This window comes from Podarcis erhardii (genome assembly GCF_964252035.2).
Source record: "Podarcis erhardii genome assembly, chromosome: 1".
In the NCBI taxonomy this organism is placed as follows: domain Eukaryota; kingdom Metazoa; phylum Chordata; class Lepidosauria; order Squamata; family Lacertidae; genus Podarcis; species Podarcis erhardii.
Genome location: NC_138497.1, coordinates 12,698,915 through 12,714,141, shown reverse-complemented (window position 1 = coordinate 12,714,141; position 15,227 = coordinate 12,698,915). Strand labels below are relative to the sequence as shown.

The following is a 15,227-nucleotide window of genomic DNA, read 5'->3' as shown; positions in this document are numbered from 1 at the left end:
TTCCTGTACACCTAAACAAACTAACGAGCGGATGAGTCAAAACAGCGAATCACTTGGGGGGGACGACGATTGACAGAAGAACCCCACCTCGTGAGGTGCGCAATTCGGTTGCAGACCCCCAGGTCTTTGGACCACTGTAGCCTCCTAATTAGCTTTTGGAGGTAATGAAAATAGCTGGTTTTCTCTCTTAAAACAAAACAAAAAGTATAAAGGACTTTAGATTTTTGGCTAACTTGTTCTAAATGGAGTTTTGTGAAGGTTCTTTCCCTCGCTTAAGCTGGATTGCTTGCAGCGGGTGCTATATAGGTTTTGTTTACTATCCTTCTGCAATATCTAGAAGCTTCATAATACCTGGCCTGGGCACGTTATACCCGAGGTAACTAATAGGCCCAAGTGAGTTTCACACAATCCACTTGGGTGTAACTCTGCAAGATCTGTGGTTTTGTTTCTAGAGCTTGTTCATAGTCCTGTGTTCTTCTGTCCACTCAGGCAGTCCTGGCAGCTTCTAGGTACTACTTTGTGCGGACAAACGTAATGCGCAAACTTGGCGGTCTCACATGAATGTGGCTGAAGCGCAACAGTCGTAGCAGGGAATACTGCTGCCTTTCCATGGAGCTTCCTGTTGGACATGAGAGAACTTGAAGTATTGTGGGATAGAGTGGTGTTGGAGTAGCAGCAGAGAGACACGGGTTCAAATTCTCACTCGGCATGGGACAGCAACGCTGGGTGCCTCTCTCAAGCTAACCTCCTTCTCAGGGTTGTTAATGAGGATAAATCGGAAATTGCTCCCCAAAGAGGCAGGGATGCCCACTGACCTGGATGGCTTTTTAAGGAGAATTAAACAGAGATCAGTGCCTCTTGAGTACCAGTTGCTGGAAACTGCAGGAAAACGAGAGCGTTGTTGTGTTCAGGTCCTGCTTGTGGCTTGTGGGCCACTGGCCTGATCTTGCCTGCCTTATGTGGGTGGCGGTGGTGTGATGGGCTGCCAGTTCTGCCCCAAGTTTCTTGGAGGAAGGGCCGAATAAAAAAAAAAAAGTACCATATTTTTTGCTCTATAAGACTCACTTTTTCCCTCCCAAAAAGTAAGGGGAAATGTGTGTGCGCCTTATGGCGCGAATGCAGGCTGCGCAGCTATCACAGAAGCCAGAACAGCAAGAGGGATTGCTGCTTTCACTGCACAGCGATCCCTCTTGCTGTTCTGGCTGCTGAGATTCAGAATATTTTTTTTCTAGTTTTCCTCCTCCAAAAACTAGGTGCGTCTTGTTCTCTGGTGCATCTTATAGAGCGAAAAATACAGTAATAAAGTTACATTTTCCCATGCGAATGCATACTCCAAAGAAAGGCCAGGGACAGGCCTCTACTTATCTGGAGAAAAACCTTGCTCTGTGAACAGACTATGACTGTGTCTAGATTTTTTTGTAAGTGGCAATCCTGTACCCACTTACTTAGGAGAGTAAGCCCTTCAGAACTCGATGGGACCCGCTTCCCAGTGAGGGTAGGGTAGCATTGTTAACACTTTTAGGTCGTTTTGTCTAGGGTAGCATTGTTAATACTTTTAGGTAGTCCCCCCCCCCTTTGTCTTTTCTCTGGCATGAGAAAACAAAAGGATGGATCCCTTATTGCATTCTGTGTGTTTGTGTAATCATGTACTGTAGTATATAAAAGTCAGGATCTTTTCCCTTCTTTTTTTCTTTTTTTTTAAAGGCCTGGCCAGGTTAATTATCGCCATTGCATTTGTTTACAGGTAAATGTGCTCAATAGGCTGTGTTGCCAGTATAATGTAGCTGTTTAACTTCCATCTTCAAACCCACAATAGTTTGATTTAATTATCTCGGGCCTTTGAATGTATAAAAACCTTTGCGCCAGGAATTACTGCTTTTGGAGTAGGTGAATTTCTGCAGCGGCAATACAGTGGTACCTCGGGTTACATACGCTTCAGGTTACATACGCTTCAGGTTACAGACTCCGCTAACCCAGAAATAGTACCTCGGGTTAAGAACTTTGCTTCAGGATGAGAACAGAAATCGGGCTCTGGCGGCATGGTGGCAGCGGGAGGCCCCATTAGCTAAAGTGGTGCTTTAGGTTAAGAACAGTTTCAGGTTAAGAACGGACCTCTGGAATGAATTATACCACTGTATAAGGAGTTAGGTGTAAGGTGGGGGCAAAGGCATATTAACGCTAAGGAGGTCAAGTCTGTCTGATCTATCTAGATGTGATTTTGGGCAGGAAGAAACAGTGTAATTGGCTCAAGGTCCCAAAGTGAGCTTCATATCCAAGCAGGGGCTTGATCCTGAGTTTTCCCATAGTCCAAGTCCAGTGCGTTATCCATTGTACCACATTGCTGTCTCACATGCAGATGGTTTACCTGGCATGATTAAGCTTTCTCCCTTTATTTGTTTGGGAATGTGCAAAAAAACCTCCACGCTGACCTGAATGAGCCACCTCACTTACTCTGGTTGAGGCAGCTAAATCTCTTTAAGTGTTGATTTATTTTATAGCATACATATTCAGCTGGTGTGCGAGGAAAAACCAGAGTTTTAAGTGGTAAAATAGAAGCATGGCACCGTCGCTTGTGAACGGGACGCTTTAAGATCCCCAAACTTCACAGCCATATGTGCGGAAGCTACAAAAAGTGCTGGAGAGAACCAGCAATGTAATGTGCCGTTTGCAACCTGCCTTGTTGTTTAAAAGTTGCATACTTAACATGAGTTCAAAAAATTAAAAGTGCGAACCCAGCCCTCTACGTTCTCAGGCTAGGGAGAGTATGGTTTTACTAGGACTAATTACTTTCTCTAGGAGTAATTTTGGGATTAAAAAGATTTGTCTTTCATCCTGCCCGAGTAAATAAAAAGCATATGATTTTAATTAAATAGTTCTGCATGCCGCCCGTGTGACTCAAAAGCCCCATATACACATAGGCTAGCCAACCCTCCTCGAATGGCCAAGGAAGACCGTGTGGGGATTTCGCATTAGGTGAGAAACGAGCCTTCCCCAGCACATGGAGGAAATTTAGGGAAGTCCCGATGCCCACAAACAGCACATAAATACAGTACATGGGAAGTGCTCAGTTGTACATTGTATACTTCTTAGGAAAGGCACCACAACTTGGTGGTAAAGCACATGTTCACTCTGTAGAAGATGCCAAGTTAAATCCCTTGCACCTTCAGTTAAAAGATTACTTGCTAGCATAGATCAAGACTTTTGCCTGGGATCTCTTAAAACAGTAATGACCAAGCTTGGCCCTTCAGCTATTTTGGGACTACAACTCCCATCATCCCTAACTAACAGGACCAGTGGTCAGCGATGATGGGAATTGTAGTCCCCAAACAGCTGGAGGGCCAAGTTTGGCCATCACTGTCTTAAGAGCTACAGCCGGTGGGAGTAGCTGTTATTGGGCTCCGAATGACCTCACTATGTGTAGTGGAATTCCTATGTTTGTATTACTGCAACTCATCTATACAAGAAGTTTTGCAGAGTTTAGGAAAGTTATTTTCCCCTCCTTCCAGCTGGAAAATTGAGCAAAAACACCTCTTTGCTATTCCAGCATCACTTGTCTTTTTCAAAAAAACGAAGCCCCCCACAACTCAGAGCAAGCATGGGGAGTTTCAGGCCTGGCCACCAAATATAGCCCTCCAAGCCTTTTCTACCTAGCCCTTGGAACTTTAAGAAAGTCATAGAGTTGGAAGGGACTCCAAGGGTTATGTAGTCAGGAATCTCAGCTAAAGCATCCAGGACAGAGGGCCATCTAATCTCTGCTTCAAAACTTCCAAGGAAGGAGAGTCCACCACGTTCCACTGTTGGAACAGCTCTTACCACCAGAAAGGTCTTCCTGATGTGTAGCCGGAATCTCCTTTCTTGTCCCTAAGCTACACACCCTCACTGGACTCTGCTTTGCATTCTGTGTGTTTTTGGTCTGGCTGGAATGTGCCCTTAAATTCTCACAGTGCCTCTTTGCTTGCCTGGGTGGAGGGTGGAGAGAGGTATGTGCAGAAAATGCACATTTGTAAAATTCACTTTTTACTCCAGCCACCTTTGCCCTTGGACCAGCCCAGCACTGGCATGTGGCCCCCAAAAGCTTGCCCAGAAGCAAAATGTGGTCCTCAGGCTGGAAAAACCTTCCAGCCCTAGCCTGGAGCACCAGATGTGAGTCCCTCTGTACCTTCTGTGCATGCACAAGATCCCAGTCTCAGTTCCCCGCAATTCCAGGTAGGGGGCTGGGAACCTGAAACCCAGGAGAGCTGCTGCCAGTCCGTGTAGACAGTATTGAGCTAGGCAGGCCAGTGGTCCTACTCAACACAACTTCCTGGAAGCTCCTTTAGGCTTAACTTCCACCGCTCAAATGTGTGTGTTTTTGAGAGAGCAGACCTACAACAGCAGTTTGCTGAAAATCTGCCCTGGTGTGTATCTGCGACACCTCCACTGGGCCGCTGCAGTGCTGGCGTGGTGCCGTGATTTGTGATGTGCTAGAGCAGCACTTGCTATGCTCAGTGCTTTGCGTGCGCATGCTGTGGATGCAGGGGGAATCCCTACAGCACAAGATAGCACCAGCAAAGTCAACAGAATATTCTTGCCCATGGATGCATGCGCTGCCTATTTTGCCTCCAGTCTCTGGGACCCGTTCTCCCTTTTATTATTGTCAGAACAGTTTTTCGCATCCAAGTCCCTCTTCTTATTCCTAGGCCGTTCTGGCTTTACCCTTGCACCATCTCTGCTCTTCTGACTTGTCTGTTGCTGTCTTTATTGTTCATTGTTGGTCTGTATGGTCTTCTTTCTTGGCTATCTGGGGCGGTGTGAAGGCTTGTTCTGCAAGACTCAACCTATGCAGGCAGCAGAAAGGCTGTTTATACAGCGGAGGCTGTTCTATCGAACAACAGGCATAGAGGGCCATCCTGTCTGTAAATACAAACACATTCCATATAAAAAAGACCCCTGTTTGTGGTAATCTAGCATATAGGGGAGAGACCCGTGCTCAAACTTCCTTCCTGATGTGCTACTTTTCTATATGCGGGGAGATTTTTCCTTACCAGCAGAAGCATTCAGAATAAATCCTGATGGCAAGTCCAGAATCCTCCTACATTCTTACTAATCATCATATTTTACTAGGCAGTTTTAGAAACTTGGATATACAAACTAATCGCCAGTGGTGCCTGAAACCTAGATTGTAGTCGTCACAACAGATTGCCTAGGCGCCTTTTTTATTTTCCAGTGAAATTTATTATTATGCATATCATTTCTGTACTTATTTATATTTTAAAGAACAAATCTCAAAGCGGTTTGCAACGCATTAATACATCAAATAAAGCAATCCAGAATAAAACAAATTCAAGCTTCACAGAAAATACTTCAGATCCTTCTCTAAGGGACATTTTGCTTCTCCCATATTTATTTACTTAATTGATATAGCTGCCCCATAGCAGAAGTGTTCTAGGAAACTCATGTGGTGTAGTGGTTAGAGTGTCGGACTAAGGCCTTGGGTGACCAGGGTTCAAATCCCCACTCCGTCATGACGTTCACTGGGTAACCTTGGGCCAATCGTAGTCTCTTGACCTACCGCACAGGGTTGTTGTAGGGAGGCAGCTAAACCATGGACTCCTTGGGAGAAGAAGGTGGGATATAAATGCAATAAATTAGCCCTTCTGCTTATCTGCTTAAGAAAGCTGGAGGGGCCAGCCAGGTGGAGATGTCAGTCATCAACCTGGCATCCAGATATCTCCACATGGTCGCAATTGGACCTGTGCCAGTCGCAAGACACACCTGGAGCCTGGGGAATTTCTAACACTGATAGGAAGCTGACTTACACTGAGTCAAACCATTAGGTCCATCTCGTTGTATTGTCTGCACTGTTTGGCAGTGGCTTTCCAGGCTTTCAACACTCCCAGCCCTGTGGCCTTTCTCTTCTTGGGCCCCTTAGTCACCATTTATTGGAATTACCTGGATTCATTTTAGAGGTGTATTGATTTTGTATCTGTGTATCATTGATGATGGTTTGGTTTTTAGTTGCTTCATGGATTTTAGCTTTCTTTCTCCATCCTATTACACCCGCTTATTTGCGAGCTCTTTAATTAACCAGTTTATAAATATTGCTGAATAAATACAAATAAATAAGTGTCCTGGTTGTTTCAGCCAGGGTGTAGAAGCCTGTGCACGTAGCATCGTCCTTGGCTTCCCATCCCCGAGTTTGTTAACATTAAAACATCTTAGGAAGAACACAGGAAGCTGCCTTGAATGTAGAGTCAGGCCCTTGGTCCATCTGCCTCAGAACTGTCTGCACTGAATGGCGGACGCTCTCCAGGGTTTCAGCCTTACCTGGAAATGCTGCAGATTGCACAACCCGGGACCTTTTGCAAGCAAAGCAAACGCTCTACCTCTGAAGCACTTCCCCGTCTGATTGATCATGCTGGCAGGTGTGGTGCCCCATATGGATGAGACTTTCTTTGTTTGGTCCAACGTGGTATTTAAACCAGGTCTTGTGAATTGGCTCTTAAGCAGCAGCAGTAGCAGCAGCAAAAACATGCAAAGGAGTCTGGCTTTTGCTGGCCTGGAACACTTGCACAATACAGGCACCTCCTAACCCTGCGAAGTATCTCTGGTTTTCGGAAACAGCTCCATTTCATAGGGTTGCGTCCAGATCAGCTGAGCTTTGCTTGTGCCATGGGAAATCCTCTCCTTGCTCTGCGCACCTTCCCTCCCCCAGATCTGCTCTGGAGGGTCCCTCAGCCTTGAGAGTGCATATGGGGCTGCAGGGAGAGGAGAGGAGACGAACAGGAGCTTTTGATGCATATTTGAGTCTTCTATTCCGAACTCGTGTCACATCCACATGCAAACTTCCTTCTTGCTCCATTTGGGGAGTTTGATTTCTCCTTGAAAGCATCTCTTCCAGTGCTCAGATTACAGGTGACCACAGGATCCACTCTCTCTCTACCTTCATGAACTGTCGTATAGCCACCGTTCTTAGAAGTCTGCACAATTTGGGAAATAAAGTCAACAGTAGTGAAGTTCAGTCCATCATATTATTCTTTTCTCCTTCCTCCCACTTCCCTCCGCCCTCACTTGATTTCCTCCGCATTATACAATAATCTTTGCATTCTACAATCTTCTCAAATCATCTATATATTCTTATTATCTTTCCTTACTAATTTTTATTCCATCCAGTACTTCACATTTTAATCTAGGCATATTAAATGTATGGGGGGGATGGGGAGGAAATGGTGTTGGCTTTGGTGCATCGGTATTGTAATGTAATATGTGAAAACCAATAATAAAAAAACAAAACAAAACGGTAGTGAAGTTCAAGGAACGGGCTTCATTAAGGTCCACCCTCCCCAAATTCAATTATCGAAGTCTTCCCAGATCACAAAGGGTGGAATCCAGTGTAGCGCTAACTTTCTTGTGCTGTCAGCATGTGGTTTTCTGCTTGCACAGTGAACCCCCCCAATCTGTTCTTGGTGTGGGGGCTTTCCCAATTCTCTGGAGCAGATTTTGAGAGGGTGCAGGGCAAGCCTGGGGAGAGGAGTGGGAGCATGTTCTGTTGTGCAGGCAGGAACCCTTGTGCTGATGAGAAGAGGGAGCTGGGTTACAGTCCTTGATTAGCAACTGGATGCCCCCAAGCCAAACCTGGCCATAGGGTAAGCAGGAGCTGGCCTCATCCGTTGCCAGACCAGAAGCAAGAGTGGCATAGGTGTAAAGAGCGGTGGCTGTGGGCTTTATTTTGGCAGTGGTGGCTAGGCAGCTAGGAAATTACATTAATTGCCACGTTTTAATTGATGGGATTTTGATAGCTGGAATGAGCCTAGGAACAATCCGGTGGTTTCAATTAAGCGTGGTTTTTTTCTCGAAAGCAGGCCCCTTGAGGCTCATATATGATGCATGAACAGGAGCTACTGCGCCTGTTGATTAATACCTACTCAGCCGTGGAACCAAATTCCACAGTGCTGGGGAAGGGAGAGGAAAGGGCTTCGTTTCCTTTCATAATGTTCTACCCTGGAAGCCTAGGATGGCTGGGGCAACCTAGTCAGATGGGTGGAATATTATTATTATTATTAATTATTTGCTAAGCTGAGCAGTGAAAGTCAAGTCTCCTCCCAACTCAACCCCTGGTTGCATTCACTCTCGCATTCACACAATATATGAATATTCCTGGCATGTACATAGCGAGGGCTCCGCATACCCTTTCAAAATGCGTTGTGTGTGTGTTTGTTTATTAAATTTGCATCCTGCGCGTTGTCCCAAAGGAGACCAGGGTGTCAAAAACAAGAGGTGACAAAATTGAACAAAACCATAAGAACAGGGGTCAGCAAGGTTTACCTCGCCTGCGCCAGTTCACTCCAGCCGGAGAGCCCTCTGTGGGCCAGATCGCAATTTCCAGTGTCTGTGTCTGTGCAGACACGATTTCTGGTGCCACGGAAGCAAGTCCCCGCGCTGTGCTGGTTTAGTGCAGCGCACGGGGGCAGCTCAGTTCGGGGGCGGCTCGTGGGCTGGTTAAACGACCCCCATGGGCCGCTTGTGACCCATGGGCCTTAGGTTGCCGACCACTGCGTAAGAACAATTCCACCTACAGATGCAGATTGGGAAAGAAATCTCAGCTTAAAAGGTTTGTTGGGAGAAAGGTCTTCAAGTAGTAGTAGTAGTAGTAATAATAATAATAATAATATTAATAATAATAATAATTAATAATTTATTATTTATACCCCGCCCATCTGACTGGGTTTTCCCAGCCACTCTGGGCGGTTTCCAACTGAATATTAAAAACAATACAGCGGGCTGCCTTCAATTGTCTTTTAGAAGTAAAATAGTTGTTTATTGCCTTGCCATCTGCTGGGAGGGCGTTCCACAGGGCAGGCGCCACTACCAAGAAGGCCCTGTAACCTCACTTCTCGCAGCGAGGCAACCGCCAGAAGCCCTCGGCGCTGGACCTCAGTGTCCGGGCTGAACGATGGGGGTGGAGACGCTCCTTCAGGTATACAGGACCGAGGCTGTTTAGGGCTTTAAAGGTCAGCACCAACACTTTGAATTGTGCTCGGGAACATACTGGGAGGCACTGAAAAGACAACAAGAGATGGCACCTGCCTAATATTTAGAATGGGAGAGGGTGTTCCAAAGGGGCAGGTGCTGCAACACTTGAAAAGGCCTCTGATTCCTAGATTGTGTGGAACAAGATTGTACCTCCCCTTGCCCGCAGAGTGCAGGGATCAACTTGGTAAATAAGCGATATGACTTTTCTGCATGCAGAAGGTTCTGGGTTCAAATCCCGGCATCTCCAGGTAGGACTGGCATCTGTTTGTCTCGGGAGACAGTTGAGGAGGGCACCTTCAGGGGTGAAGTCAAGCCATTGGAGGACAGAGCTATAGCAATCCACAGGTATTTTTTAGCAGCTATCAAATGGAGAAGGACTGTAGCTCAGCACAGGAGATGGATTTGGGTCAGAGGGAGCAGTGGGTGGAGTAACCAAGGGAAGAGTCCTGGGGGCCTCATTGATTGGACCTGGGGGCCAGATGTTCTCCACCTTCATGGATTTTATTATCTGTTTTGCTGCTTTTAATTTTCTACCTAATCTGCTCTCTGGGTTTTTTATTTATTTAATGCAACCTCTGCGCTGCTCCTGTGCTTTGTAACTCCCCACCCCCCAGCTTATATTTTGTTATAGTTTGTTCTTGCAGGTTAAAGTGAAAGGGACAGTGCAATTTCTGGCATTTCTCTTCCTGTTACACCTCCCGTGTCTCTGCCATGCATTTCTGCTAAAGGTTGGGAAAGTGTGCTGCTGAGCATATCAGCATATTGGAGAGAACCCCCCCAAAAAGAGGTTTAAAAACAAAAACTGCTACCTTTTGGAGTGCAACCAGCTGCACCCCTGCTTGAGTAGACAGATTGGTGGTGGTAAAGCAAACTTTCTCTCTCTCTCTCTGCATTGAAATGGTTAGACTGAGATTCTGCAGTCCGGATTGTCTCTTCAAAATAACACTCCGTGGTGTATTCGCAGCTTGAATGCTTTGGTCAGCGCATGAATAAATTAGCACAGTATAAGCTGCAGTGAGGCATAAGCACCGCTTAGTTTCTTGACTGTTCTTTATTGAGCTGCGAGACTAGGGGAGACAGTGGTTGCATTTTTTTGGTGCTGAGTAAACTAGGAGGAGTTTTATATCTGCGCGTTTTGATTTTGATTTACTTCTATATCTTTGGCACAGCTCAGTCACGTGGTCAGTGGCTAGACAAGCAGGCCACAGCCACCTCGGGTGACCCCTATTCACTGTAACTCTAGGAACTGCTCCCAAGTGAGGTCACTCTCCAGCCCGGTTTTATTTGTTCATTTTATTTTTATAATTTGCCCCTCCATTCGTCCGGCAAAGGCGCTCGCCTTTCTTTCTACATAAATGACTGTAGGGGTGAGAACATTTTTCTCAAGCAGTGTGGGAAACGCATCGTGCGCTGCAAGGCCAGGCTTAGATTTTGCATAGCAGCGCATTAACATACTGTCCTTTTATGTGGTCTTTTCAGGGTAAGGAATGGCTCTTGGCTGGCACGCTGCTTTGATTCCGCAGCATTGTTGCTCTAAAGCTGTTCATTCTCAACCGTGAACTGCTTTGACCCTCGTAAACTATTTTATTGGGAGCAGGGGTTCTTAGAAATGTGTTTTCTCTTTCTAGCCTAGAACCGTGATTTCTGGTGCAAACAGATTAGCAGTGGTACTCTGAACTGAGACCTGCTCCACCCAGTTAAACTTGTGTGTACAAGACTGCAGCCTTAAGGTTGGGTTAGGCTGCGTGAATCCTGTGGTAGCGTAAAACTCGACAGTGGCCACAGAACTCGGTATCCATAGAATCTATCCCATAGAAGTCAATGAAGTAAGATTCTAGTTAACCATTTGCCACCAAAAAGCCTGGTGCAAATGGGACTCTGCAGACTGGGAGCTTACTTTCACTTTATCCCATTGGGAAGCTCTTGCCAAATACAGTGGTACCTCAGGTTAAGTACTTAATTCGTTCCAGAGGTCTGTACTTAACCTGAAACATTAGCACCACTTTAGCTAATGGGGCCTCCTGCGGCTGCCGCGCCGCCGGAGCACGATTTCTGTTCTCATCCTGAAGCAAAGTTCTTAACCTGGAGCACGATTTCTGGGTTAGCGGAGTCTGTAACCTGAAGCGTATGTAACCTGAAGCGTATGTAACCCGAGGTACCACTGTAGCCCTTCCATACTACCTGTTGTATAGGGGGATTTCCCTGCAATGATGGATCCTGCGAGTGCAGCCTAATTAATTCTTGGAAGCTCTGCTACAACCTAATGCAAGTAGATGTCCTTGTTTAGCATTGACTAACTGGGCTGTAACAACAAGGCAGTCACCTTCTGCCAGTAATTGGACTAAGGCTGAATCTTCAGATCCTGTGAAACGCCTTCTTTTTTTTTTTTCTGCACAGAGGACGTCTCAGGCTGTAAGTTCCGGATGGCCCAAGGCCTTTCATGAACGATTTTGCCACTGAACACTGTATGAAGCTCGTCTTGAAACTTGTAACGACTCGGCCTTTGAACTAACATTCAATGTCTCTTCTGCCCAGCCCTGCCCTTAACGAGGTCACCTTTTCAGAATTACAACTAAAGCCCATCAGAAAGTCTGCTTCCTATAATTGGGCACCTTCCTATAATTGGGCACCAGTTGGTTCAGGCATTTGGTTATTATTTGACTCTCTGGAATACCCCATGTCACTTGTTCATCAAGCCCCATGGGTGGGATGTGGGGCCAAGGTTTCCTCTGTAGCAGGCATAGGCAAACTCAGCCCTTCCAATGTTTTGAGACTACAATTCCCATCAGCCCTGACCACTGGTCCTGTTAGCTAGCGATGATGGGAGTTGTAGTCCCAAAACATCTGGAGGGCTGAGTTTGCCTATGCCTGCTCTGTAGCCTAGCTAGACTGCTTACCCTTCCTGCCTCTTCCTGCCTCCTTGCTTTTCAAACCACATTGTTTTCTCTTGGGAACAGTCAGAATCTTGGCGGGAGACACAAGCCAATGTTATCTCAAAGTAAATATTTTCCTTGATTTTTGGGGGGAACTTCTTGGAGAACCCAGGACGTCTCATTGGCTGCCTTGTCTTTGTCTTGAGTCTGATGGTCCCTTGGTGGCAGAGAGCCGTCCTACTAAATTGCCTCTCTGAGCAGATCACCCACCCACTGTGGGTGATCTGCTCAGAGAGGCAATTTAGTGCAGCTGTGACATGGACTCACAGGTCGGGTGGAACTCAAGAGATGATTTCTCTTTGCCCTGGCTTCTTCGAAACAGGTGGTTATTATCATCTCATTCCTGCTTTCTATCTCTTTTTGCTTTCCAAATCTCGCCGCCTCTCAACCGCTGTGCCGGTCCAACCCTGTGATGTGGGCTTCTCAGAAAATGTTGAATTGAAACATTTCCTGGAGGAAAAAATTCCCACGCATACCAGAGTAACTTTCATTGGAAATTCTTCTGATGTCCTTGATTGGCCTTTGGCTGGTGGGTTAGGATTTGAGGTGGGTCGCAACAGCAGCACTACCAACGTACAAATATGGGATAAAAAAAGAAGAGAGAAGTGGATCCCCCAAAGTAACCATATTTTTCTGTGTTTTTTTTGCTTTTAAAATGTAGGCAGAAATTGGAGGTTGTCTTATACATGGATAGTGAATGCAGAGGGGGGTGAGTGAGCGATTGGCGGTGGCGACCCCCCACCCCAAAGCACTCAAGGGATATCTCCGCCCAACAAAGTTCAGCAAAAATATTATTTTCTTAATGCTGGCTTCTAAAAAATAGGGGTCGTCTTATACACGAGAAAATAACGGAATGTTTTGGTTGAAGGTGGGTCTATAAAGGTGGACTACTGCCCTTGCAAGAAATCTATTTTAGCATGTTTATTTTGCTTATATTTAGTAAAGCCAAAAGCTTTGAAATGGCAATGTCTTCCTAATACTGCATTGGCAGTAGGTTCACAGTTACTAATTAGCTCATGACATTTGTGTGTGTGGGGGGAATCACCCCCCACCAAATAAAAGCCCTGGAACTTTTTGTACCCCACACCTCTGCCATTTGTGTCTGAGCTGACCCTGCTGGTGTGTTTAGTCTGGTTGGCCAATGTGAGAACAGGATGTTGGACTTGGTTTGTGGGCCTTTGCTCTGGCCCCACAGGCTTTTGGGATGTGATGGTGACCACTGATGGCTTTTAAAAGCGACTAGGGACAGCTTCAACCTGCCACCCTCCTGATGTTGCTGGACTCCTCCTTCCTATCAGCATGGACTGTAGTTCAGCATCATCTGGAAGGCCCCAGGTTCCCCCATCCCTGGTCTGAGTAGCTTGAATGGCCACTTGCACAGGAGAGACAGGTTGCTGGTTCTAGCTTTTAGGAAGGACTGTGACTGGCATGAAAATGCTGTGGGTTTTGACTAGGGCACAGTGTTGGGCTAGATGAGGACCAATAAACTTTAGCTTGAACCTTGGAAAGGGGAAGGCACTATGGGTTTGGGGTGCCTGCACCTGGGAGATTGGCCAGTTGCCTGTTCGGGATGGGGTTGGTCTCCCTCTGAAAGAACAGGTTTTGGGGTGCCTGAATCCATCTTGGTCAGGTAGCCTCAGTGGCTCGGGACGGAGAGTTTACTTGCTAAGTGGCCTGCATGGAATTCCTTTTTGCCTATGGCTACCAGCCCTAGTGTTTGAATGCATCACTTGAATTTACTTGTATCCAAGTGGATTTGGTTGATAATAGCTTACGTGAAAGTCACTGCTTGTTTTTGCAAATGGGACCTGTTGTTGTGGTCTTCAGACGGTGAACACATCGCCATGTGGGTGAACCAGTGCAATGAAAAAAATGTGGGGGGAATGGTACTTAGAAATAATAAATAATAATAAAAAATTTTATTTATATCCCACCCTCCCCAGCCGAAGCCGGGCTCAGGGCGGCTAACAACAATCAAAATAATCCGATTCTAAAAACATTTCATTATAAAAATTAATTAAAACCAAATTGATGGCAACCATTAAGCAAAATTCTGTGCAGATTGCCAGAGGAGGGGGGTCAGGCTGCGCCCTGACCAAAGGCCTGGTGGAACAGCTCTGTCTTGCAGGCCCTGCAGAAAGATGTCAAGTCCCGCAGGGCCCTAGTCTCTTGTGACAGAGCGTTCCACCAGATTGGAGCCGCGGCCGAGAAGGCCCTGGCTCTAGTTGAGGCCAGCCTAACCTCTCTGTGGCCTGGGATCTTCAAGATGTTTTTATTTGCAGACCGTAAGTTCCTCTGTGGGACATACCAGGAGAGGCGGTCCCGTAGGTACGAGGGTCCTAGGCCGTATAGGGCTTTAAAGGTTAAAACCAGCACCTTAAACCTGATCCTATACTCCACTGGGAGCCAGTGCAGCTGGTATAGTACCGGATGAATGTGATCTCGCAGCGAAGACCCCATAAGGAGTCTCGCTGCGGCATTCTGCACCCGCTGGAGTTTCTGGGTCAGTCTCAAGGGTAGCCCCACGTAGAGTGAGTTACAATAATCCAGTCTGGAGTTGACCGTCGCGTGGATCACAGTGGCTAGGTCAGGGCGAGAGAGATAAGGAGCCAACTGCTTAGCTTGGCGGAGATGAAAAAATGCTGCCTTTGTTATAGCTGTAATCTGCGCCTCCATAGAGAGGGAGGTATCGAAGATTACACCCAAACTCTTAACGGAATAAGCTTGGAAAGAGTGAAAAGCAGTTTGAAATTCTCTCTAGGGGTGTGCGTGCATTTTCTGCCTTCCTAACAGACTTTGTTTTTCTTCCTCAATCAATTTGCATACATTTGCATGCACTTGTGCCAACTTTCCTTATAGGAAAATTTGCTACAGCTACAGCTAGAGCCAGGAATTGGGAGTTGCTAAGGTGCTGTTATGTGTGCTTTGTTTTGTTTTGAATCGTCATCTTGACTTAGTAACTATGGGGAAAGGATCCTCTTTCTCTGTTCTGGCTGTGTTCTAAACTGCACTCACTTTTAATCGTAAATGTTGCATACAAATTGGAACCAATCATTAAAAACACCAGTACAGTCATACCTCATGTTTCGTTCCACTCTTGTTACGGACTTTCAACTTATGAATGTGGCAAACCTGGAAGTTCGCTGCCTGCGTGTGCGCGGAACTGATTTGCATGCTTTGCGCATGCGCAGAAGTGCTCGATCACGCTATGCACATGCGCAGAAGAGGCGCTCTAGTTGCGGACTTTTCGGGGTGCGAACGGCACCCCGAAACGGATTAAGT

General features: G+C 46.4%; 1 protein-coding gene across 1 annotated transcript in view; it reads left to right on the top strand.

Moving 5' to 3' along the window:
* The window catches only part of AKT1 (AKT serine/threonine kinase 1), a 120,226-nt gene that overhangs the window by 1,398 nt on the left and 103,601 nt on the right, over positions 1-15,227 (top strand). The gene's annotated exons all lie outside the window — the stretch shown is intronic.